General features: G+C 36.0%; 1 long non-coding RNA gene across 1 annotated transcript in view; it reads left to right on the top strand.

Moving 5' to 3' along the window:
• Nucleotides 1-17,520, top strand: part of LOC113269849 (uncharacterized) — a 31,528-nt gene extending 14,008 nt beyond the window's left edge. The window contains exons 4-5 of the long non-coding RNA XR_003321603.4: nucleotides 14,745-14,956; nucleotides 16,143-17,520. This is a non-coding gene — a long non-coding RNA (uncharacterized LOC113269849). The remainder of the gene's footprint in view (nucleotides 1-14,744; nucleotides 14,957-16,142) is intronic.
• Nucleotides 17,521-18,245: the final 725 nt, after the last annotated feature.

Below are 18,245 nucleotides of genomic sequence, written 5' to 3'. Positions count from 1 at the left end.
GTTAGTATACGTCACGTATTTCAACTCAAGTTAAGTTGATAAACAATTGTGGCGTCTTGCTTAGGTCTTGTATTTGCTCTCTTTGCTTCTGGAGATAGGGGCTGAATATAAACGAAATAGGTAAGCGGAGGGGGTTAAGGCAACAAACAGGCATGTCTGTTTTCTGCCCCACTCTGAGGGCTGCCTTGCGTTCATTTCCTGTCCTAACAGATTTGGAGAAGGAAAAATGGTGTCCAGCAGAGGGCACAGCGCTGGAGTCACGCGTAGTTTCACAACCACCTTAAATCTACTGGCTGAAAGGAGCCCGAAAACCTGACCACACAGAAGTGATGGTAATAAAAGGGGCCAGCAAGCTTAGGGAGCCAAATCAATATTTTACCTTCAAGCCCACTGAGCTCAAAATTAAGTATACAAAACCAACCATATTTGCCTGTCTTAATAGTTATTATTTAATTTAATTTTTTAATTGAAGTAGAGCCTTTATCAGTGAGGATCTGTCAGGAAAATACCGATAAGCTATTAATTTCTCACGGTTGCCTTCAATCAAGAGTAATTTATTACAGTATGTCTTATATTTCTCATAGGTTACCTGTCTGTAGAGTCAATTATTTTGTTTGTTTTCTGCCTTATTCTATGTTTATTCCGTTTAAATATTGAAAGACTAGGTCCTTAACAACTTGGTTACACGTCAGTCTTTTTACCTCGTGAGGCTACTTATTCAGGGCAGTAAGAGCTCCCTACATTAGCTCTATGGGAACGTTAGAAAGTCTAAGGAAAAGGCAAGCAGGTTTTGATCCTGTGGACTGTGACGGATGGGCAAACACTGGATTTATTAGGAAAATGTGGATGATATAGATACAAACGACTGAGATAAAACTCAAGGAAGGAAAAAAGGAACTATGTTTTAAAGGCAGATATTGTGAAGTCATTACTATGTTTACAGGTAGTTTTTTCATTCACTTAAAAATTCAAAGAATAGAGATTTGAGTAAAATCTGACATTTCAGTCACCAATACATTTCAAGAGAGAACAAACCTTGAATAAATTCTGTTATGAAGACAATAGAAATGGTTAAAAGTCCAGTATTTACTTAACTAGCAATGCTTCTATAAAATATTCTAAAACATACAGAAGCCTGAACGTTTTGCTTTAAAATTTATGTGGAAAATTAGGAAGAATTTTACAAATGAAAGGAAATACTCCAGAACCAGAAAGTTAAGCAAACTCAGTACAAAACTAGAATTTACTGATAAGATGATTTTGTAAACCACATTTAAAATATTATATTTAATACCTTAATTTTTATAGCAGTTTTAGATTTACAGAAAAATTGAGCAGAAAGAAGAACTCCCATATGCCCCCACACTCCACTTCCAGAACAGCTTCTCCTTTTAATAACATCTTGCATTAGTATGGTAGGTTTTTTTTTTTTTTTTTACAATTAATGAACCAATATTAATACATTATTATTAACTGAAGTCCATCCTTTGCATTAGGGTTCACTTTTTGTATACTCTGTGGGTTCTGAAAGAGTCGTTTTCACTGCCCTAAAAATCCCCTGTGGGTCACCTACCTCTCCCCACTGTAAATCCCTGGCAATCAGTGATCTTTTTACTGTCTCCATAGTTCTGTCTTCTCCAGAATGTCTAGAGTTGAAATCATACAGTGTGTAGCCTTTTCAGATTGGTTTCTTTCACTGAGCATTTAAGTTTCCTCCATGTCTTTTCATGGCTTCATTACTTTTTTTTTTTAAGCAGTGAATACTATTTCACTATCTGGATGTACCACACTTTACTTACCCCGTCACTTACTGAAGGACGTTTCCCTGAATTTCCACCTGGAGCTCTATATTGGTAAGGGTGGAGTTTGTGAATCACAAAAAAAGACCAGTGTCATTTGGGTGGATTAAACAGGGAGTTTTGTTTCTGTTTTTGTTTTTGTTTTACGTTATAAGAAGCCATGGGTACGTGGGTCGGTGTGATGGGTTCGCGATTCCATCAGGGTCGCTGGTGGCTTCTATCTATCTAGATGTTCCTCGACATTTGTAGGACATGGCTTTTGTCCTTTTACTTTTCCCTGAAGATCTCAAGATATTTTCTCCACCTCCTGCATTACATCAAGAACAAGGGGGAAGGCAGAGGGCAGAAGGTGCATGCCAGCTAATGGTCTTCCCCGAGAGAGAGAAAAAAGTGGTCTCTGGCACTATCCACGGGCCTTGGTGTTGCTAGGAGCTGGCTTGGCACCCACAGCTAGGCCTTGGCAACTGAAGGGACAGCACTAGAGATACCAGAATTATATAGAGGGCTTGAAAAGATGTGAAGAAAACCTTTGACTATTCACAACTTGGGCTACATCTGACCTTACTCCACAGTATACTACCCAAGTGGACCACTGTAAATATGGCCAAAAAGTTAAACGCACTCTCTGCCTGCATTATTTAAATAGTTTCAGGGGGAAAAAAAAAACTGACAGAGCAAATGGCAAAACTGTGAAATACAGTTATATTTGCAAATAGGAGAACCTCATTTTGACATTTTCTTAAATAACCAAGATTTATTCTTTAAAACATTAAATAACACAAGTGATACGTAAACACATATGCATTATGAAAAATTCAAATAATACAAAGTGTGTGGTGTAAATATGACAATCCCTTTTCCCTTCTTCTACAGTCCTCATTCTTCCCTAGGAAGGGCCACTGCTAAAATATTACTGCATTTATTAGAAAATATTTCATTTTATGTTCATACTCATAAGTTTAGTTTTCTTTTGCATTTATGTATACATAAATGTGTCTCTCTGTGTATATATACATATACATATGTACACAGGCACATACACTTATATAAATATATACATACTATACACACACACACACACACATAAAATATTCTACAAATTGCTCTTTTCTTCCCCATAGCAAATATAACTGCCGGGTTTAAGGTTTAACATTTAACATTTTGGGGGTTATGGCCAACCCCCAAAATGTCCTTTTTCAATTTCGATCATCACAATGGTATACAAAGCATTCATTTTCCCTTACCCTCACCAACCCAGAGTCATTCTCCCCTTCAGCACTTTGTATCCATGTTGTTTTAATTTGCATTTCCCTGATCACCACTGAGGTTGACGATTTTTCCTTATGTTGATGGGCCCTTAGGAATTGTTCTATGTATTATCTTTATTATTCTCTTGCTGATTTGTAGGGACTATTTTATATGGTATGGATAGTAATCCTTTGTTGTAAACGTGTACGTTGCAAATATTTCTGTCTGCAGCTTATCTTCCAAACTATTTATGGTGTCTTTTTTTTCTTCTAAGAGATTTTATTTTTATGTAATGACTTAAAAAATATTTTCCTTTCAGCTTCTGGGTTTTGTGTTTGTTTTCTTTTAAAGATTTTATTTATTTTAGAGAGATTGAGAGAGAGAGAGAGAGAGGGAGGGAGAGAGAGAGAGAGAGAAGGGGCAGAGGTAGAGGAGAGAGAGAATCCCAAGCAGACTCCTACTGAGTGCAGAGCCCAACACAGGGCTCAATCTCATGACCCCGAGATCATGACCTGAGCTGAAATCAAAGGTCAGACACTTAACTGACTGAGGTGCCCTTTGGGTTTCATGTTTTTTTAATGAAGTTTTTCCTCAACACCACCCCCATGATTATAAGAATATTCTGCCCTATTTTACTTAAATATTTTATAGTTTGGCCTTAGGTTTATTGAAGGATCTGAACTCTCTTTTTTGCTATGCTATAGGTAGGAATCTAACTTATCTTTAACTTCTTGGTGTAATGCAATCAGAAGGCTTGGGACCATTTTCCAGCTTTGCTGTTTGGTTGTAGTTCTGTATTACTCGACTCTCTGGGCCTCACAAAATGTGGATAACATTTTTACCTACCTTGTAAGGTTGTGGGATGGATGACTTCAGTTATTACATGAAAAATACTTCAAACAGTTCCCAAATAGTATAAATCCTTCTTCATATATACTAGCCCTGTACCCCCCAACCCAAAACCTGAAACAAAAATCAACAAAACAAATCCATTCCTTTCTCTAGTGAATTGATAGACAATATTTACTATAATTCATATTACATAAATGGGCCTGTTTTTTTATTTTCTTCTGTTTCATTGAAATTTTTCTGTCAATTCCCTCTATTTTAATTACTGTAACTTTAAGATATATTTGCTCTCTGGAAGGGCATAAGCCTCTCGTTGTTCTTTTTTTTTTTTTTAATTGGCATTCTTGCATGTGTTTTTTGTACAGATGAGTTTCAGAATTATCTTGTTAAGTTTCATAAGAGACATCTTGCTGAGTTCAATAAGAAATCTTAAGTTCCATACAAATTTGGTTTAACATTTGTGCTACATTTATAAATTACTTTAGGGGGAATTGATATCTTTATGATATTGAGTTTTCCTGTGAACATGGGAACATGGTATGTTGCTCCAAAATTTAAGTCTTCTTTTCTGTCCTTCAGTAAAATGTTATCATTTTATTCATATCTTGCCTTTCTGACTATAAACTGGCTGCATTACTCCAGATGCTGTTACTGTTAAGAGTCAAGTCCAGAGGGACAATGTGAGAGTCTCATTGTATTTCAATAATTTTGACTTGGACAAGTTCCCATCTTTGAACCAATCACTGTAATAAGAAGAATGTGAGACACAACTGGCTTAAGTTTAGTTCAGGTACCCCACCGGGAGCTCCTGGGTGACACGAAAATTACCCAAGAGAGTAGAATGTATGCAACATCAATTATTCCAATTTGGATGCATATTGATATTTGATCTGATTTCTTTTCTTTTCTTTTTTTTTTTACTAGATTTGTCAGTATTTTCCTCAGGAGGTACTTCTAGATTATATGCTTTCAGAGTCCCTGGGTATCTGAAACTGTCTCTTTTTTCTTGTTTATATGATTTATAAAATGTTTAAAATGTCATTCCATTGTCTTATCTTATTTTTCTGTAGTAAATGAGAAATTTGAAGCCTGCCTGATTTTCTTTACTTTCTAAATAACCAACTCTCTCTCTAAAAGAATCATGTAATATTTTCCTTTATCCTTGGAGTTAAAGCTTTCATCAAGAGGGTTAGGTTTAATATGATTTTTGATATATGAGTCTTAAGTATTTAGCTTAGCTTCTTCCAATAGCTCTGTGATTCTTGCTTTTTTTCCCCTCCTCTTTCTGGAACTTCTATTATGTGTATTATATCTAGATTTATCTTCCATTAACTTTTAGTTTCATTCATGATTTTCACTGTATATATATAAATAATCAAATACATAATTAAATATACATAATCAAATATATAATGGAATGCATGTGTGGGCATATGTGTGTTTACATGTACAACAGCTCCTTCATCTGGCGTTTGGTGTCATTTAATTGGTAGTTTGTTCTATTATTTGATTCCTTCACAGAGGGTTTAAAAATGGAAATCATGTCTATTTTATTTCCAAAATTTTATTTGTTTTATTGACTTTCCTCTTCCTTTCCTTTCCTTTCCTTTCCTTTCCTTTCCTTTCCTTTCCTTCCCTTCCCTTCCCTTCCCTTCCCTTCCCTTCCCTTCCCTTCCCTTTCCTTTCCTTCCTTCCATTAAGGTAGTTTCTTTAGATTCCACTCAATCTTCCTTAATAGGAGCTTCTGTTCTGGTTGCTAGCTTGCCTTCCCTTCTTGAAATAACCAAAGCTCATTAAATAATCTGTGTTTTGTTTCTCTTTGTCAACCTGTGCCCGTCGGGGCTGAGCATCTTGGGAAGTGCTATACCGGCAGGCAGTGGAGACAAATGAAGTAGTTCATTTCCGCATCAGCTGGTGGGCATTTTTTCAGTAGCCTTTTTCTAGGACCAAGGAACAAGATGACAGGGATACTTTTTTCATGAACTGAGTGGATCCTCTTACCAATCTGTTGTGACCTTGAAAGAGTTTCAGGATTGAAGCTTTCTGCCCCATGCTTTGCTAGAGAGGCTGACCTCCTCTCAGTCTGGCTCGTATTGTCTGGTGGAATGCAAGAACCGCCTACATGTCTTTTCTGGGTAATACTGAAACTGCATCCTCAGAAGTTTGTAGAGTCTCCTTCAGGCTTTAGAAGTAGGCCACGTTTCTCCCACCTCCTTACTATTTCCCTACATGCCTATTACTGCTTGAGTCATTTTAGCTATAAGTTTGCTGAGAAAGGAAGCAATGTGATTGCATTCTGACCACCATTTTCTGAGAATTACCTACCATTTATCTTTTGATAGGAATATACTCGAGGCTCTGAGGCTACTCTAAGTCCATTCCTCTCTAGCAAATACAAGATGCATTACCTATTCTATTATTTGCCTTTTGAAAAATTATATATATTCCCAAGCTCTTGTAACCTCAAATAATTTATTTCTCTTTGTTCAAAAAAACGCTAGGCATCTGGAGGGTATAACAATTTTTTTTTTTTTTTTAAGAATATGCTGTTCATTTATCATTGCTTAGGTGCAATGAAAGTTCATTCTTCCAAATCATTTATTCATTCGACAAACAGTTTTTAATGCCTTCTTTTTGTCAGTCACTGCATTCAATCCTTAAATGTCTTCCAGGAATCCTCGCCTCTCATTAGGTAGCAAAGACATCCTGGGGAGAGCACTGTCATGTGAGTTTATCTGTTCTGTCGCTTGACTTAATAGAGTTTTCATTTGTCAACTTTCAGAATCTCTTATAATCTTTGTAGTAGATTGAAAACATGGCCAGAATCCTCACTAATTCCACACCCCAAACCTTTACAATGCAACTTTTCATTTCCTCCCATCAGAATGTGGAGTCTATTTCCCCATCCTTTGAATCTGGACTGGCCTTGTCACTCGCTTTGGCTAAAACATTTGGCAAAGTGACAATGTACCGGTTTTGAGCTCAGGCCATTTGAGGTCTGGCAAGCTTCAGCTTTCTTCCTTAGACCCCTGTGATCACTATGGGAGCCAGTCTGGGCTGGCTGGCCTGCTGGAGTAGAGATGAGCCATTTTGGCTGAGACCAGCAGAACCACCCAGCTAAGCTCAGCCCAACTTGCCAACTTGCAGAATTGTGAGCTAAATAAATTATTGTTTCAAGCCATTATGTTCTGGGATGTTTTTTAAGCAGAAAAAGATTACTGATACGATATGGAAGTGAAATCGATAATTTCATTCTATTCACTCCTAATAGGACCTCTGTTAAGGTAAAGGAAATTGGTTTCAAAGTAACTATGGGCATTTTGTTTCACTTACTTCTAGTTTCATTGAATCTGTATCTATAGTATCTTTTTTTTTAAAGATTTTATTTATTTATTTGACAGAGAGAGAGACAGCCAGAGAGAGAGGGAACACAAGCAGGGGGAATGGGAGAGGAGGAAGCAGGTTCCCAGTGGAGGAGCCTGACGTGGGGCTTGATCCCAGAATGCTGGGATCACGCCCTGAGCCGAAGGCAGATGCTTAACGACTGAGCCACCCAGGCACCCCTATAGTATCTATATCTATAATATATGTATGTATCATCTGTATCTAAATATATTTGTATCTCCATCTATATAAAGAGGGCAAGCTCAGTCTAAATTAGAATTCAGAGACTAATAAGTCCAATAAATAGCTGAACAGGGTGTTATCACAAACATACATTTGGAAGACTTAATTTGCATTAGAAGGAAGAGAAACATTTTGGAATAAGCACCTCAAGAGAGAGAGGTGTCTATTCTCAAACCCAGCATTATGGACCATGTATGAGCCCTATAGGCATTCTCCTCATTTCTGTGGAACATAATTTTGTTTTGATGCATCGATGATTGAAAGGAATATACCCTTGTCTTGACAACTTGAGGTTCATTGGACAAGAGGCTCCGACTTAACGGAGGGCATCAACAGAGTGGCAAGAGAAAGGTGTGATCTTAAAGTGGAGTTAGAGATAATGCAAGAGAGTGTGTGGGGAGAGGGGGCTTGAGAGAACTCCGTGAGCCAAGTGTACCACAAAGAGTAACAAAAATGACTGTGGGGGACTTGGTTGGGGGAGGTAGATAGATAGTGAAATCAGAGTTTTAATATTTATATGAATTTATTGCTTTCCATTGGCTCGTGTATTCTGAAGCTTTTAGGTCACTGTAATAACCAATCATTTACTACCAATGCTCCTTTCAATTTTCTTTTAACTGCATGCTGGAAATTAAATGTAAAAAAAAATAAGCTGTTAGAAGGAAGATGTTAATAAAAAATGATTCCCCTAATGCCAACTGATATAGATTTTCAAAGGTGAAGAAAGTCTGAAGCCAAAATGTACAGACAGAAGTAAAAATTGTCAGATAGCAAGTAAAAGATACTTATTTGTCATAAATGATATAGAGAATGGATTAGTGAAGGGAGAGTAATGTATTATCTGGAAGTGTTGTATTGTTTTTTTGAAATCTACACTACATAGGTCAGGATTTAATTCAGTTTCTCTTGAAAACTTTTAGTTCATCATTGCAGTACTATTTATGACTACTGAAACTCAGCATACCGTATAGAGTCAGACATTTTCTGTTGAACTTCCTATGCTGAAAAGACAAAACTATCTCAGAACATAATAATTATAATATATTCGAGAAACAGTCCAAAGGCATTATTTCATTAAAAAAAAGTTTACCCCAATTACAACAAGTTCTAATTAAAATAAAAATAGTCAAAGAGAAAGGAAAACCTCATCATTTGAATGGGGCTCTCTCATCTTTTAGATGGTACCAAATTCTTTTGGTTTTCTTCCCACTTCATTAACTATTCCTTTTTGGTGCTTTACTGCCCCTCAGCCACAAATATAAATGTTCTTCAAGGGTCAATCCTTACCTCTCTTCTGTTCTCTCATTATTTTCTCCATGATAAATCTCATCTAATCTAATGATGTGACAATGCAAATGACTTCTAGTTCATGCATTCTTCGTTCGTTCGTTCGTTCCTTCCCTTCCTTCCTTCCTTCATCCTTCCCTTCCTCCCTCTGTTTTTATGTTAGTTGCAGGTATACAACATACTGATTCAACAATTCTAGACATTACTCGTTGTTCACCATGATAAATGTAGTCACCATTTGTCACCATACATTATCACAATATTATTGACATCTCTGTGACTTACTTGTTTTGTAACCGGAAGTTTGTATCTCTTAATACTCTGTATCTATTTCACTCCTCCTCCCACCCATCTCTGCTCTAGCAACCACCAGTTTGTTCTCTGTATTTAATAGTCTGTTTTTTGTTTGTTCATTTGTTTTGTTTTTCAGATTCCACACAGAAGTGAAATCCTATTCTTTATCTCCACTTTTATCCCTTCTCTGAGTGCTTCCATTTCTGATGTGGTTGGCACCTCAGTTCTCATATCCACTAGTATCTCAAACTCCATTCATCCAATCTGAATGAAGTCACCATCTCTTTCCTTTTTCCTTAACTTGCTCTCTCACTCTCTCTCTCTCTTTTTTTTTTTTTTTTGAGTGTGAGAGAGAGAGCACACAGGGGGAGGGGCAGATGGAGACAGAGAGAGAGAATCTCAAGGAGGCTCCACACTCAGCTTGGAGTCCAATGTGGAGTTCAATCTCATGACCCTGAGATCATGACCTGAGCTGAAATCAAGAGTCTAACACTCAACCGACTGTGCCACCCAAGTGTCCCAACTTGCTGTCTTTAAATGACATTGAATGCTGATTATCAACCACCTTCAAAGCCACAGACCTGACCTCTTCCTTTTTTTTGTATACCCCAACCAAAGGTTGCCAAGTTCTGAGACATCTAGAGTCTATGACTACTTGCAGCTGTTCCTTCCCTTATATTCCTTCTGCAATTGCCCTATTTTAGAAATCACTACATCTCACCTGGACCATGGTACTAGCCATCTCATTTGTCACTGCTTTTACTTACTTCCATTTTTTTAGTTAATTTGTCCTCCAGTTACTTTGATTATAATATGTATGTCCTCATTTAAAACCTCAAAATGTTTCCCCTGTTCTTGAATGAAACCCAAACATATTATCAGTCATGTAAGCCTCTTCATCAAGACAGACCATTCCAAACCTATTTCCAATTGAATTTCTTTGGGTGTCAAAAGACCTAGTCAAACTCTTCTACACATACCTTCCCTGTACATGTACAATGATTTCCTGCCCTTGTTCCTTTTTTTCTGTATTTCTTGGAGTACTGGATATTTTTTCTTTCCATGTCAAAATACCCATATTATTTTTTCTCTCTCAAGGCCTCATCCTTTTTGTCAGATAATTGTCACTTGCAATGATTACTCTGCTTTTGAGATGATTAGACATATTTCATTACTACAAATAAAGAAACTTCTTAACAAATTACTCCTTAAGAGTAAAGAAGATATGGTGTGTGCTGACTTCAAAAAACCCTTGAATTTCCTACCTGGTGTTTACTGTCAGAAAGCACAATAGGCTTTCAAACAGGTTCTCATAAGGAAAAATTCTGTTTGTTTTGTCACACTTTTTCCATTAATTTAAAAACCAGTGAAAGCCTGAAAACCCTGGGAAGTGTGACAATAACCCCCAATTTTGAGTTTTCAAAATCTCTTGGGAAGCACATTTTGTGGATAATTGCAAGTGCTTTGTGAAAGAGCTCGGGAACTGCATGAGCTTTTGGATTAACTATATACTACTTTGGAGAACAAAAATATCTTTCTTATGTTGTCTCACTCCCTCTGTTTAATGAGTCTCATCAATTTATGCCAGTGATGAAACTGGTTCAGACAAACAGCTCTGTAATGCTTATTGTTAAAATCTCCTAAAAATCATGAAAATTAATCAAACATCTCCTAAAAGACCAAAAATTAGCCCAACCCCCCCCCAAAAGATAATACCTTATATAAGTGTGGTTTTTGTGAAACTTGTCCACTTAGGCTTTGCTGGTGGCATTGTGGATTGACACAGCCCATCTGGAGAGCACTGTGATCTCGGACATCATGCACTGCCATGGAGCATGTGGCACACAGGACATCCATGCTCTTCCATACAACAATCTCGTTTTTGATGAACAGCCCCCAGCCCTGGTTAGATGATAAATCTAAACCTCTGCTTATATTTCTCTTATGACCAAGTACTAACTTCCCTCCTGTGACTTTGGGCTACGTATGTGTGTGTAGGTGTGTATGAGTACATTTGCCTTTTGGATAATAACTGCCATTATTCAGTAATTATTATTTTTATCAAACACTGTGATATGTCCTTTACATGTATTATCTCTTTTAATTTTTATAATACCTGTTTGGTAGATATTATTATACTAATTCTAGAGATGACAAAACTTGACCTTAGAAAGAGTAGTTAACCTAGCCACATCACCAGCTTGCAAAACGCTCAACTGACAAAATGCCGAGTTTGGAACATGCAACTGACTCTAAGGCATATTAGCCTGAACTTCGAAACTCTCGATTATTATTTAATTTTTTTAAGCTGAGCAGTGTTGAGTCACTTGTGCACAAATCTTACTTCCCCAGATGTGGATTAAAGAACGCTTAGAGTCTCATGTGCTGTCTGAATCACATTTAAAGGAAGCCGTTGAAACCTCACATATGAACCTTTTGTGTGTGCGTCTCTCCTTTTCCAGCTGTCTGTATGTTTCCACGAGTTTTCCTGTGCTTCCTTTTTTGGGACCCTGGGATAGGAAGCATGTCATGTGGGCACGGAATGTGCCACACTCACGCTTCCCTCTGGCACCCCTGCTCTATACTCTATACCTTTTGGCTGTTCAACGGGATGAATCATTATTTTACTGATAAGTCTGTAGTTCCCAAGAAACTGCCCTTTGATTGATCCTGGCCCATAGATCCGACCTCAGAACTGCTGCATAGTCAGGGTTCATAGGGTTCCTGGTCCCTTTCTGAGACCACCTTTCTTAAGGCCTGCAGATCAGAAGGGGCATCAGATAGGTGCAAAGTAATGACACAAGACAGCACCAAAGAGGGACATTTTACTAAAGATGTAAAGAAATGTAACCAAGATACACTTGTACAGTGAAGTGCAGTTGGAAAGTTGAGACACTTAAGAGTGTAAATAACAGGTACTTCATCAGAATAATCTCATTTAATCTTCACACTACCCCTATCGTTTGTTTCGCACAATACTTGCCATGTTTTGGTGTGTTAACTTGTTCATTTCCTTTCCTGTATAGCATTCCATTAAAATGACTATTCTGAAATTTATATGGCATTTCTCTTGTTGATGGGCATTAGGTTTGCTTCCCATCTGGAACTATTACAAATTATGCAGCTATGAAACTCCTGTACATGTATGTTGTTGGAATATACATGCGTTTTTATGGGCATATATTTAGGAGTGGAATTGCTGGGTCATGAGATATGCTTACATCTAACCTTAGCATATAACACCAAACAATTTTCCAAGTGGTTTTGCCAATTTACCCTCTACCAGCCTTTTATAATAGTCCCCAGTGCTTCTCTTTTTCAACAACACTTGGCATTGTCAGTCTTCTTATCTTTAGAGATTCCGCTGGGTATGTACTATCATCTTTTTGTGACTTTATATTGTATTTCTGTAATGACTACAAAAGTTAAGCACTCTTGCAAATGTTTATAGGACATGTTTATATCTTCTTTCATGGAGTGCCTCTTCAAGTCTTTTGCTTATTTTTTCTATCTGGTTGTTTGTCTTTTACTGAAGGACTTGTAGTTCTTTATATTTTTTGGATACAAGCATTTTCTTGATTATATGTGCTGTAAATATCTTTTCCCACCATCTGGCCTGCCTATTCACTATTTTGTGACGTGTGCTAAGCAGTTCATAATCTTAATATGTTCCAATTTTTCAACATTATTTTAGATATAGTAATTTTTGTGTCATTTTAGAAGAATCATTGCTTACCCCAAGATCATTAAGCTATCTTAATATATTTTATGTGCTTTATTGCCTACTTTTTACTTTTAATTCTATAATTCATCTGGCATTTATTTTTATGTATGGTGTGAAGTAGGGATCAAGTTTCTTTTTTCCACCCTCATATGTAGATCTTACTGACCCAGGACCATTGTCAAAAATATTATCCTTCTCTACTGTTCTCCAGTGCCAACTTTATCATAATTCAAGTGTCCCTGTAGGTGTGGGCCTGTTTCTGAATTCTGTTTTCTATTATGATGTTGATTTAGCTATCCTTGCACAAATCCCACAGTCTTAATTAATGTTGCTTTAAAAATACGTCTTCATGTCTGGTGAAGCAATGCTTACCTCCTTTTTCTTTTTTAATTTGACTTATCTATTCTTGGCTTTTTGCATTCACATACAAATTTTAGGATTCATTTGTCAATTTCTACACACACACACACACACACACACACACACACACAATCCCTGCTGGGATTTTGATTGTGATTGAATTGAACTTATAGATCAATTCGGTGAGAACTGATATCTTTATAATACTGTTTTGCAATCCATGAACATGACATATTTTTCCATTTGTTCTGTTCTTCTTTAACCTTTTTAAATAATGTTTTATAGTTTTGTTAGAGGTATTAACATGTTTGCTAGATTTATTCTCAGATAATGAATATTTCTTATGCTTTCGTAAACAGTATAATCATAAAATTTAATTTTCTAATGTTTTGGTTGATAGGTAGGAATACAACTGATTTTTAACATTGGCCTTGCATGCTGGAGCCTTGCAAAACTCTTGCAGTAATTCTTTTTTTTTTTTTTAAGATTTTATTTATTTATTTGAGAGAGAGAGAGAGAGCACATGAGAGAGGGAGAGACAGCGTGAGCAGGGGGAGGGGCAGAGAGAGAGGGAGAAGTAGACTCCTCGCTGAACAGGGAGCCCAATGTGACCGTGACCGGGGCTCTATCCCAGGACCCTGGGATCATGACCTGAGCCAAAGGCAGACACTGAGCCACCCAGATACCCCTCTTGCAGTAATTCTAATAATTCTTTCTGTACATTCCTTACAATATTCTACATAAACCCTGAAACCATTTGCAAATGCTACAAATCTTCATTTCCAATATCTTTACCATTTATGTATATATATGTATATATATATATATATATATATACATATATATATATATATATGTATTTGCCTTGTTTTGTTGTCTAGGACCTTCAGTACAATGTTAAATAGAGTGATGATAGTGGTCATCTTTATGTTATGCCTAGTCTGAGAGAGGAAGCTTTCACCATTTCACCATCAAATGTTTGCTGTGCTTCTTTCTTTCTTTTTATTTTTTAATACTCTATCAGATTAAGCAAGTCTCCTTCCTTTACTAGTTTTCTAAGGGTTTTTTCTATGAAGTGATATTAATATTTATAAAATCTTTGAGCATACTTTTCTGTTTATTTTGTTAATATGGTGAAAATATGTTTTTCCCCTTTTTGCTGTTAATGTAGTGAAATATACTGATTAGTTTTCTAATATTAAACCAGTCTTATATTTTTGCATTCCTGGAATAAATTTTACTTGTTTTCTCTGAATTATGACATATACACACACACATACAAACTCCACAACCATATTTAGTATTAACACATTGAATCATGTGAGATGTAGATGTTAATTCAGTATGTTAATGTTTTTGTTAGTATTTCTTTTAATTAGGTTATGAAAAGAAATCACATATTATGGAAAATTATATGCTAGACATTTATCCATTTTTTCATTCAATCCTACAGCCTTACGACGTATATATCATCAAAATTTCTGTACATAAGAAAATTAAAACTCAAATCGTTGATCTAATTTTCAAAGCCATGAAGATAACCTATTTAATTTCAGGTTTCCTGTTTCAATACTGGTGGATGCCCTGCTCAACACACTTCAAAATGCTGTGAAGTCAGATTTTCTAGAATAGTACGGAAATGTGGTAAGAATACAGGATATCTGCAGTCACAGAAGCTAGGGGACGAGGCCCAGCTTTGTAACTCACTGTGTGATTTTGGATAAGTGGCTTAAGCTCTTTAAACTTCAGTTTCTTCACCCACAAAATGGTGAGTATTGTAACCACTTCATCAATGTGGGATGGGGATTAAATAAAATAAATAGAACTTTAATAGACATAGGAGTATTCAGATTTTCTACTTTGGGGGGGATCGGTTTTGATATGTTGTGTTTTTCTAGAAATTTGACTTTAGTATTTAAATTTTCTTTTCTGAAAGAGCCAGCACTTGCCTTGAAGGGGTTTGGGGACAAAGGAAGAGTGAGAGGGGAGGAGGGGAAGCAGACTCCCCACTGAGCGCAGAGCCCAACGCAGGGCTCTATCTCACAACCCGCAGATCATAACCAAGAGTCTTCACTCTTAACCAACTGAGCCACCCGGGCGCCCCTGACTTTACCATTTAACATTTCAAATATATTGGCGTAGAGCTATTACAGTCATCCTATCATCTCTGTAATGTCTTTACGAGCTATAGCTTTGACCTTATTCATTTTACATTGTGGTTATTTGTGCCTCCTCTCTTTTTTCTCAATATGTCTCTTTAGAAATTTATTTTATATTCTTTTCAATGACCCAACTTTTATTTTGTTGATCATCTCTATCTTATGTTTTCTTTCTTCTTCTTTACTGTCTGCTCTTTATTTTTCCTTTCCTTCTATTTACTTTGGATATAGTTACTGATCTTTAAAAACTTCTTGAGATGGAAAGTCATTGATTTCAGTCTTTCTTCTTGAGCTAGGGCACAATGAAAGGACCATAAGGCATTTCAACTACATTTATCTCCCTCGTCACTTTATATATGCCATCATTGTGTATAATATATATATATTATGTTGTGCATGTATATATATCCCATACGTGTGAGATATATATATATAGAGATAGATAGATACAGATATATATATATATAGATAGATAGATAGATACAGATAGATATATATATTCATAGAGTAATTACAGAAACAAAAAGCCTAGTATTTTCTATTACATATCTATATTTGTAGCTCTCTAAATTTGTCTCCCTCCTGACTTCTATATGCTATTGTTGTGTATTGTGTGTGTATATATATGCATATGCATATATGTATGTGTAGTATAATACACAGTACATATATATTTAGTATAAACATAAATATATTATATATATATATTTATAATACACACAGTAAATACTATGCTTTTTGTTCCTGTAATTTCCTTTAATCTGGTCTATCCCTGTAACTTGCTTTGACTGACAGAACGGAACATCATGATGTTGTGTAACATCCCAGGATGGATTTAAGAGATTTGTTAATTTCTGCTGTGAGCCAAGCTGCATGGAGAGGCTAAGTGGAGGAGAACAGAGGCACTTCAGTCAAAAGCTGCATCTGATCTTCCAGTCTGTCACCAGCACTTCTTGCCACTCATGTACATGGGCCATCTTCAGCATGGCCCTACTGAGCATAATGACTATACCCCTAGCTGATACCATGTAGGACAGAAGAAACGTCTAACTTAGCGCAGCTCACGTTGCAGAAGTGTGAGAGATAACAAAAGGTTGCTTTTGATTTAAGCCACAAAGGTTTACCAACCAGCAGCTGGCATCAAGAATTGAATGACTGTCATCTGAGCCCTATCACACCAACGGGAGGAAGTGACACTATTTCTTGTGGATTGGCTACCAAATCCCATCCTTGAAAGTGTGAATATTAAATGTCCTAAAGGAGCAACATAGGTCAGTGAGGAGGTTGACATTGCTCCTGTTACACTATGTGTTAACTAACTGGAATTTAAATAAAAACTTAAAAAAACCCACAACAAAAAAAAGAATTGAGTGAATTTGTGCACTGTTGGTGGGAATGTAAATTGGTATGGCTACTGTGGAAAACAGTATGGCGTTTCCTCAAAAAATTAAAAATAGAAATACCATATGATCCAGTAATTCCACTACTGAGTATTTACTCAAAGAAAACAAAGAGACTCATTTGAAAAGATATGTGGAACCCTAAGTTTATTGCAGCATTATTTACAATAGCTAACATATGGAAACAACTGAAGTGTCCATCGATAGATGGATGAATAAAGAGGATGTGGTAGATATATATATTGAATGAATAAAGAGGATGTGTGTGTATATATATAATATATATGTTATATGTATATTACTCAGCCATAAAATAATGGGATCTTACCATTTGTTACAACATGGATGGACCTAGAAGGTATTAAGCTAAGTGAAATAAGTCAGGCAGAGGAAAACAAATACCGTATGATTTCACTTATATGTGGAACCTAAAAAAGAAAACAAATGGACAAACAAACATAAATTAGAAACAGACCCATAAATATAGAGAACGAACTGATGGTTGTCAAAGGAAAAGGGGGTGGGAGGATGGGCAAAGTAAGTTGAAGGGGTTTGGGCGTAAAGTCTTCCAGTGATGAAATGAATGAGTCATGGGATGAAAGGTACAGCATAGGGAATAGAGTCAATGGTATTATAATAGTTTTGTAGGGAGACAGTTGTAGCCACACTTACGGTGAGCATAGCATAACAGATTTATTGAATCACTATGTTATATACCTGTAACTAATGTAACATTTTATGTTGACCATGCTTCAATAAAAAAAAGTAACTGAGTGAATTAATAAATACATGACCTGCCCTTTTTAAATTTTTTAATAGTGATGAGATGTAATGGTGATTATCTGGATAAATTTCTGTGAATTCTTCATTATATGAAGAAGAAAAAAGTCAAATGTAGATCAGTAAAAGAAACAGTGGATGAAAATTAGCTGGATCGTGGCAAAAGAACTGGAAATGCTTGGAAAAATTTTGAGCTCTTTAATGCAATTATGTACTTCTCTGGATATGGGGTCATCATATAAATATGGACTTGTAACAAACATCTCTGTTATTTCCTATTAGAAGGTAAGTATTATTAGTAAATTAGGCTATGTATTTGGCACATAATATAAAATCAGAAGTGAGCATGGGTGGACATTGTGTTTTATGAAGTTCAGCTCTAGTTTTGAGTTCCTATTTTTATTAAATTTCTTAAAAATGAAACGCCCCTATATCTTTAAGAAACATGTCATATCTAAATACTTATTAACTGTCATATAGTTATAGGTTTTCAAAGCAAAGCACAAAACTACTTGGTTATAATTCTATGATCCATACTTCATAATACATGCCCAGACTATCTATACAAGGTGGTCATAACATTTATCTTCAAGAAGAAAGAGAGACTTCTCAAATTTTGCAGTGAATCTGATTTTGCAGTGAATCTGACAGCTATTTCTTTTTTTTTTAAGATTTTATTTATTTATTTATTTATTTATTTATTTATTTATTTATTTAT

This window comes from Ursus arctos, unplaced genomic scaffold (assembly GCF_023065955.2).
Source record: "Ursus arctos isolate Adak ecotype North America unplaced genomic scaffold, UrsArc2.0 scaffold_33, whole genome shotgun sequence".
Taxonomy (NCBI): Eukaryota; Metazoa; Chordata; class Mammalia; order Carnivora; family Ursidae; genus Ursus; species Ursus arctos.
Note: the sequence above shows the minus strand (reverse complement) of the source record. Positions and strands in the feature narration are given on the sequence as shown.